This window comes from Pygocentrus nattereri, chromosome 3, assembly GCF_015220715.1.
Source record: "Pygocentrus nattereri isolate fPygNat1 chromosome 3, fPygNat1.pri, whole genome shotgun sequence".
In the NCBI taxonomy this organism is placed as follows: domain Eukaryota; kingdom Metazoa; phylum Chordata; class Actinopteri; order Characiformes; family Serrasalmidae; genus Pygocentrus; species Pygocentrus nattereri.
In genome coordinates, this window is record NC_051213.1 from 17342487 (window position 1) to 17351573 (window position 9087).

At 38.4% G+C, this 9087-nt stretch overlaps 1 protein-coding gene across 10 annotated transcripts in view; it reads right to left on the reverse strand.

The window, feature by feature from the left end:
- mef2d (myocyte enhancer factor 2d) overlaps positions 1 to 6815 on the reverse strand; it is a 70323-nt gene extending 63508 nt beyond the window's left edge. For 2 of the 10 annotated variants that reach the window (XM_017682024.2, XM_017682020.2), the window contains exon 1: positions 6533 to 6771. The gene's annotated coding sequence lies outside the window, so the exon portion shown is untranslated. Of the gene's footprint in view, positions 1 to 6532 lie in introns of all 10 variants that reach the window. The other 8 variants (XM_037537358.1, XM_017682023.2, XM_017682026.2 and 5 more) reach the window with 8 other exon arrangements.
- Between the last annotated feature and the right edge of the window lie 2272 nt (positions 6816 to 9087).

A 9087-nucleotide genomic window follows, 5' to 3' on the forward strand; every position in this document is an offset into this window, starting at 1 on the left:
TTTTTAGTGTTCTTCCTAATATCCTTCATAAGTTTGTGAATCTGACCCCACATCTACGACTCGTCAGAGTTCTTTGGAGAAACCCTCATGCTACAATATGACAAAATTCCCCACATTTGAGGCACCAATCTGCAACACTGTGACTTTTCAGTTAAAAGGTCTGTGGTATTACCAGAGCTTCTTAATTCATACTCACATTCTTGGCAAACAGCAAAAGTCTTGTCTGGCCAACTTTTTTCTAAGGCAAAAACATTTCCACACCCATGAACTGCTACCAATTGGAGAATGTAAAACTTCACTTTCTTTGCGGCTACAAGTCAGATGACTGGTAGAATGCTGCTGCATAGTTAGGTACTTTAGTGTGAAATCAGGACGCAAGCAAGGATTTATTTGGCAGGCAAGCTTACACTGCATGCAGTAGACGACAGTGACAATCATACAGGGAGAAATGACGTGAACACTGGAACATAAAAAATAAACACTCATGCATTAATGTTTATGCATCACATCAATGACACTGGATCGTTTGCTATTTGGTTGATGCATCGATACAGAGCAATGGATTATTGTTACATCCCTATTACTGAACTTATAAAACACACAAAACTTTTTCCCATGAGCTTAAATGGACTGGGAGGAATCATGGCACATTCAGCAACGTAGATCCCTAGATTATTGAGGCTAGTAGTTCTGTACGCATAGACATAATCCACAATAAAATGAAGGAACTGAGATGGTACTGAGAAAAAAAAAATTCTTTACTTAGACCTTATTTCTATTTTGATTTTTTAGTGTGTTTTGGATTATTTCATGTTGAAAGATTCATCCTCAGCTAATACTCATCCTCCACAAAGGAGCAATAACCTTTTTGGCCCACATTTGCTGGTCTTTTTGAGGTCCTGTGACAGCAAAGCAAGCCTAGAGCATCAAACACCTCTCACTTTATGTTAGTGGTCATGATGTTCTTTTTGATGCATTTACCACACTCTTTACATCAAGCATACCTGAGATGACTGTAACCAAAAAGTAAAGTTTCATCTGACCACATCACCCACGATGAGTTAAAGGGTCAACAGCACAACAAACTCCATTCCATTTATTCCTCTGCAAAAGTAGCGGTTTGCAGCTCACAATTCTTCCAAAAAGTTTACAGGGGGTGTCAGCAAATCGTGTCCTTTAAGATGGTATAATCACAACAAATGCTTTAATTTCTTTAACTTTAAATTTAGGGCTTTCTTTTGCCATCCTCATCATCCTTCACCATCGTTCATTATTATTAGAGATGGCATATCAGTACTGATAATGCAGAATCGGTTATCAGAGGGGAGGGAAAGAGAATGAAGCAGATCCAATCTTGCAAAAAATCTATCCTGAAATAGCACATGATCACACTGAGTGACGTGATGATGTCAGCTGTGTATTTCTTCCTGTGGAGCAATAGAGTGCTAGAGTGGTTTAGCTTACTATTAGATAGACACCTTAAGTGCTTTAATAAAAATAGCTCACTTTTAAGTTAAATAGTTTTTAAAGTAAAAATGCTGGATATGTATTGGCTGTTATTCAAGATTATAATATCAATATGGGGAAAAAACAAAACAAAACAAAACAAAACAAAACAAAAAGAGGTGGATTGTACCATTGGTAATTATTTTGAACACGGCTTATTTTACAATGACATTTTTTACGTATTTATCAAAAGTCTTTACAGATCATCTTAAAGGCGATGACACTTTTCAGTTTACAGAGTTTTGCCAGTTCTATGAACAGAAGAGAATGGTTTGATATTCAAGCTCAGTAAGGTGGTTTACACTATGTGGTTTATATGGATCTAAATGTGCTAGATGAAATTTGAGATATTGTAAATCAGGAAACATTGCTTTTACAGAAAACAATAAAACGCATCCTCATCAATTATTGGTCAAATCTGAGCATGTTTATTTCCCCTTCACCCACAGTCTCATTGTGAACTCTTAACTGTATAAGTGGAGTTCCTCTTCGTTCCCTAACGCACACAACTGAGACACAGTATATAGCCACTGTAGGTCGTATGAAAGATTTTTGAAGAATTTCTTATGTTATTAATTTACTCTACAACTCTGAAAAAGATCACCAATCTTAACAGATGTTTGCACTCCATACTGTTTCTACTACATTCAGTAATGAAGTACTCAATCAAGTGCTTAACTCGCAGCAAGTCAATTTAATTATGTATTTGGTCTTTTAGCTTTTTTCATAATATAGCACATTCATCTAACACAGATTATTAAACTATTCATAGATCTTTCATTTAAAAGCTTTATTTATCTTGCCAATGAACTCCATGACTCCAAGCACAAATGTTTAGTCCAAAGAACTGAGCGAGTGAGTGTGTCTTTCCCTTTTAAAAGAAAGCAGTCGCTCCCACACTCCAATAATCCTGAGATATGCACCAATACCACAGCAGATACCAACTGCAATTTCAAATACCTATTCTCAGGTATCTGTGGTTACAGATTATTCATTGTTTAGTCTTTTTTGTTTGTCTTTATTTTAACAAAGAAGATACTTGCAAGACTATTCAGGTATGCAAATGTCTAATTAAATATTTGAAAATTTTGACAAATTGTTTTTTTTTTTAAATGTCTATTATGAAAGTTTGAAATTATATGTTATATCAATACCACTAAAAAATATCCAAACCGAACAGAGACCATATCAAATAATCAGGTACCTCCTGATTCCTACCCTCACTGCACAATGGTGTCATAAAAAAATCCACTCCAATGAAGTTCAAGACAAATACGCCAAATTCTAACTTCATTTGCATACGTCAGACATCCACTGTAAAAACTATTTTATTGGCGAGTTGTAAACCAAAAAAAAAAAAAAAATCTGTTGCGCATCATTTAAATGATGAAACACAGGCCACGTCCAGTCCATGTCAAAATCTCAGCATGTATCCTCACCTCCACTATCATCTCCTCACTGACAGAGCAGCATGTTCTAGTCCTACCTGCTGCACTCTGCTCATTATCTTAATTGATGTTTAACCCCTGGATCAGCTGATGATGGCTCAATTAAGAGCTTGCTAGAGGAGAGATTAGTGATGGTAAGGAGGATTCTGCTCTCGCTGAGGAGCAACAGCCCTAATCCACCAGCAGCACAACCAATACTGACACAGAGGCCATTTTGAAGTAGGAAGGGCAAAATAAGGCAGCATAAAACAGCTACACAGATCCAGATTTTTGTTTTCCTTTAGGTGGCGCTACAGCTCTCAGCCAGTGAATCTCAGGCAAGTTTCATAAGCTCTGCTGAAGGTGAAATAGTACATACACCAGGGATGTGCATTCTGACTCAATTTGATATTCACGAATGTACTAAAAATAATTAATTTAATAGTCGGTAAACTGCAGGGAACAAAAAAATAAGCCACAACAAAAAAAGACTTTGGCCAACAATAACATCAGACTGTAGGCTCTTTTACAGTTAGCAGGATAAAAATTCAGTTGCACAAAAATTTGGCAGCACACAAAAAAGTACATTGGAAGACAGGTTTTACTTCAAATGTGTCCAAATGAAATATTTTTCTCAGGTTAAGACATAGTGAAAATACGTGTAATAGAATATAATGTACTTGGAGCTCTATGATTTCTGCAATAAACAGAACACAAACAAACTCACAGAACTGAGACATACAATGGATTTTAAGTATTAACACTGAAATGTGTGGAAGTTGGAGATTTTTCCTTATAATACATATATAATATAGGTCACATATGTAGTTGTTTTAGTAAACAAAGTTGGGACTTTAAGTTTTGTTCTTTATTTCCACAAAAATAATTTATATATAATATATAAGTAATAAAATAACTAAGTGTAACAAATACAACAATTTCTAAAATTAAATAACATTAGAAACACTTTCATCTGGTAATTTTGAGATTTCACCTTGCTCTAAAGCAGATTAAGTTTTGCTCTGCGTGCAACCTGAAGCTTAGTCTCTGTGAAATAAAAAGAGAACATAAAAAAAGAACATAATAAAAAGCAGTTACAACTGTAATTTATTTTGAACTTTTATTTGGCCATGAAACTATATTTAATCTAGTAAGATAGAATGGAATTTTGAATGTCACATGAACTTTGCTATTCGAAGCCGCTTACTTTAGCCTGATGCCTTTTCTGAAGCCACTCTGTCTGAGGCTGTTTGAAATGGCATGTTTCGCCTGATGTACAAGAGCTGAGACACAGTTTTACTAATGTGAGTTCCTGAAGACCTGGAACTGCTTTCTGATATATGAAACAGTGTGTTCTGAGGATTCACCATGACACACAGGCAACGTTTTATATAGCCATTAAAATGTCTTGTAGTGTGATGCTATATGTTTGTCCTAGCAACAGCATTACTACACAGAATGCAGTGGATTAAAACTACATGTGTCACATCATGTGTAACCAAAAACTTTTTTGCCCAATTGGAACAGAACAGTATGGCAAAAACTTATACACAGTAGAAGAAGCTATTTCGCTTCCTGCTTTTAAAAAGAGCGAGGTCCTCTTACATAGACAGCTAAACAAGCGTCAGAGGCGATTCAGAGATGACTATCGCACATTTCTCTGTGTGGATTAGCCATTGTAGCCGTAATCTGGCCGTGTGGCCTTGCAAATGCAATACTTTTGACAAAAAGCTAAATGGAAAAAGCATGTTCTAAACTAACAACAGTATATGTGTAAAGATAAAAAGCAGAGCCAAAATGCCTTCAGCCAGTATGTCGTGACAAAGCAGAGACAGGATAAGAAAGAATGTAATTTTGGCAAGGCTAATAACTGAAACAGCATTAACACCAGCTGTTTGCCAGGTTGTGTCAGTAATGAATCACTAATGTTTTGGTAAATCAAGCACTCTTGCGTGATGTCTTCCTGCCTAGGCTACAAGCCAACATTCATAGCTTTTAAGGTCTGCATACTGTAGACCAACACTGGCAAAAATACAGAGCAAAGTACTGAGGCATTTCAACGTGTTCTCCTGTTGATGTTATGATCAATCTTAACAGCATTAAACTCCCAGACATACCATTAACAAGCACTGCTTATACCAAAAGGGTCAGACATTGTTACTGCTGACCTTCATGGACACCAAAAAACAGCCAAAAACATCAAAGACAATCTTGTAGGCAGCTGAGAGCGCTGGATTGGAGTCTGATTTATATCTCTCTTCAGCACCCCAGGTGGGTGCCAGTAACTGGATTGCGGCTCTAGGGACAAAGCTTCCGCCATGTGACACCCTGCTGCGAATCACGACGCACACTACCTGACTGCATGACTGAGGGGCTTGTCTCATAATGAGCATGACTTGGATGGGAGAGCAGGAAAATTGAGGCCATTCCAAGAATGGATGTTCATAAATAAATGAATTAACAGATAAAAAGACATGTGGGTCGAAGTTGTGTCAACTTACCACCTGAGACAAGAAAAACCATGGAGAGGGGAGTGAAATGGGTCAAGCAAGTTAATAATAACAGAAAAGCAGATATGAGGCAGGGAGAGCACCCATATAGGGCTCTGGGCATTTCACAACTCACAAGCGAAAACAGTAAAACTTAGTGTATTAGTCTGCATTTGACTTTATAACGGGAAGAGGTTCACTCAAGGTGATTCTTAAGTTTTTTTTTTACACCAAGCTCTTCAGAACTTGAAACTGTGAAGAAAAAAAAAACACATTGTGTTGCATAACACTGGTAGAGAGCTGGTGTGACGGCACTGCGTAGGCACCACCAACTTTTGGCATGGATTTGTTAAAAGGTGTCCTGCCAGTTTCTTCAACCAAGCTTAACATCTCCGTTGCCTTTGCTTGGACACACTGGTGTGAATTTGACAGCAGCTCTTTAAAAGGCTATCGGCTGAAATAAGAGTGATCTGTCACTCGTTTCTGTAACAAAGAAAAGCATAACTGGCGAACATAAAAGTCCAATTCGCTTCAGAAGTGAGTGGACAGCGGGATGATGAATAAATTTTTTTTGGGGGGGGGACTGCAGCCAAATCGTGTTGACAGGTCTGTACAGCGACGACCAAACCTGACATTTGACTGTCCCTCTGCCGCAACACAGCCTGCGTCTTGGCTTCAAACCCTCCAACGACGGAGTCTATCTAACGCTAGCTCGCACCGTTTACCGATTTAAGTATCCGTCGACAAATTATCAGCCGTTTTTGGTGAACTAGCTGCCGCTGCTGTCTTCGACCACTCGGCCAAGTACCCTTGACAGCAGCAGGCAAGATGAAAAAAACCGATGCGATGCCGACAGAGAGCGAGATACCTTAGCCAGCCAGCTAGCTAGCTAGTCCTCCATTTTGGGCTGATATCCACTCCAGCAGAACACAGAAGAAATCATTTGCAGTGACAGGATACATTCAGGTAGCTTCCTTAAATATATAAAACGAAAAGTAGCCGGCTGCAAGCAAACGTTATCCATAGAAATATAAGTCGAGCTAGCAAAGGAAGCTAATCTATCTGTATAGCAGGCTAGCGCCTAGTGCCTGGTTAGCTCGAGACACTCACCCAGAGTAGCTACTGTATCCACATCTGTAAGGCAGCGATGAGGTTTCCCACGACCTGGATACACTCGTAAGAAAATAAAAAACACAACCAAAACGTCGACAAAACGAGTACAGCCGAAGTTAGCACCAATTACTAAACTCTTTCCCCTTGGTGCTCCAGATAATTGTTTAGCTAGCTTTGCTCAGCCAAATGATACAGTGTACAAGGTGTCCTATCTACCATGATTGGCGTTGCTATATGATTGACATACGGCTAGCCAATAGAAGGCGGGCTTAAATCGCCCTCAACCAATCACGTCCAAAGAATCCGTCCGCTTACTTGCAAAGGCGAAGTCGGTAGGCGAGGGTTTAAGGTGAAATAGGAAGGACTTGAGAGATCATGCTGGAGCTTTAGCTACCTGTATTCATCCGCCTGCGTGTGTTTTTAAAAGGAGACAAGCTTAAACTTAAACAATTCTCGTTCACACGGTGATATATACTGTAATGCCTGTTTGTCTTAATTACGTGACATGTGGTTGCTGTTTGGTGAACATCGTGAATATACCCGACAACGGAACAACCCGTAACGGCATCAAACGCAGCAACCCCCCCAAAATGAATTAGCTCAAGACGCTGGTGTACTCGATTTACGAAGTTAGCTGATTTGAAGAAGAGCGAGAGAAAGAGAGTAAACAATGGACTGCAAAGTATTTTTTGTCCTGCTTTTAATCCGATACTTAAATACAGACATGAAATTCGCTTGTTTGATATCTTAATGATATTTTCCCCTTAATATTTCAAAGTTAATGGCGCGAACCATAAAGAAAACAAACATGGGCATGCTGAAGGAAAATGACGTAAGGCACTATCTCGTTGCTGTGGAGGGATACGGTGTTTACAGAGCGAAAGGGAGTGATGCGGTCGAAAAATTAAAACATACGAGTTCCCAGCATTGAGGCAAGCGATGAATTTACGCAGATATTTACGCGATTGTCCTAACCAGACAGACGAATTTCGTGTACATTTCCACATTAACACGCGTATAAATGGGACAGAAGTTACTGTGCAGGCTGCCGGACAAATTATGTGATTTCTTTTGCGCCATATTTCACCCCCCCCACTTCGACAACTGTAGCTGGCTACGTCACAGTCTGAACCAAGTGGTCATTGAAGTGGCATTTAAAGCTGCAGTACCATATTCCAAACACCACGTTCAGCAGAAAGCCATTTCATTCTTATTTCAAAGAAAATGTTCCATCATTTTACACATTCCACGTACCTTTCAAAGTACAGTTTAGGCTCAAACCACACACTGACCTCATATATCAATGAGACAATGCAGTGCTAGAGAGCACAATCGGGTACAGGCCATGACTTTTGCCATCGTGAGTAGTGAATGCATTACAGAAAAGAAGAAAATGAATTAGGGTAATCAAGGAGGTGGATGACAGTGGACAAGAGAGAGGGAGAGAAAGAGATTACTCTGTTTTATTCTTTATGTAAGGAGCTTATGTACTGGGGGTTTTGTGGAAGAGATTTAATGCAAGCAGATGGGCTCCCTGTTGTCCTCTCTCAGATCACTCACTTCCTACAAGCAGGCAGTGTGCCGGACAGCATCCGGCCACGATAACTCCTCTGCAGATGAAAACAAACATGGAATGTAAAGCAGGGGCAAGGTATATGAGATAATAATGACTAACCCCCACCTTCAGAAGGCCAACCTATGCATTCAGGCCATTTATTTTTTTGTATTTAAGAGATGTGGTAAGACAAAAGTGGCGCATGTAGAATATGTATATTTTTTCAAGAGAAGGAACATCCTCAAGACATCCTTAAAATAAATAAATGAAAATAGTTAAATAGTTAAAAACACTATTGCAATAGAGTTTGGCAATATCAAAGAAATTCAATGTAATGTTATTTTGCAAATATATCACAGTATCATCATAACAGATGATATTTAAGTTTGCATTAATAATAATAGCCCTCTGCTACTCTATGTTAAAAGAATGCCTTACAAACCTGAAATGCCATAGGCTTTATATCATGGCTATAGTGCTCATAATTTCACCCAAATATTGCTTTAACTGAAAGTCACATGTATTACTTTATAATAAAATATTATGAAATTATTATTAATACGTATATAATGTTTTGAAAATGTATATACAACCCAAATTCCAATGAAGTTGGGATGTTGTGTAAAACATAAATAGAAACAGAATATGATGATTTGCAAATCCTTTTCAACCTATATTTAATTGAATACACTACAAAGACAAGATATTTAATGTTCAAACGGATAAACTTTATTGTTTTTTGCAAATATTCACTCATTTTGAATTTGATGCCTGCAATACATTCCAAAGAAGTTGGGGCAGGGGCAACAAAAGACTGGGAAAGTTGAGGAATGCTCAAAAAATACCTGTTTGGAACATTGCACAGATGAACAGGTTAATTGGGTATAATGGGAGCATCGCTAAAAAGCTCAATCGTTCACAAGCAAGGATGGGGAGAGGTTCACTAGTTTGTGAAGAACTGTGTGAGCAAATAGTCCAACAGTTTAAGAACAACGTT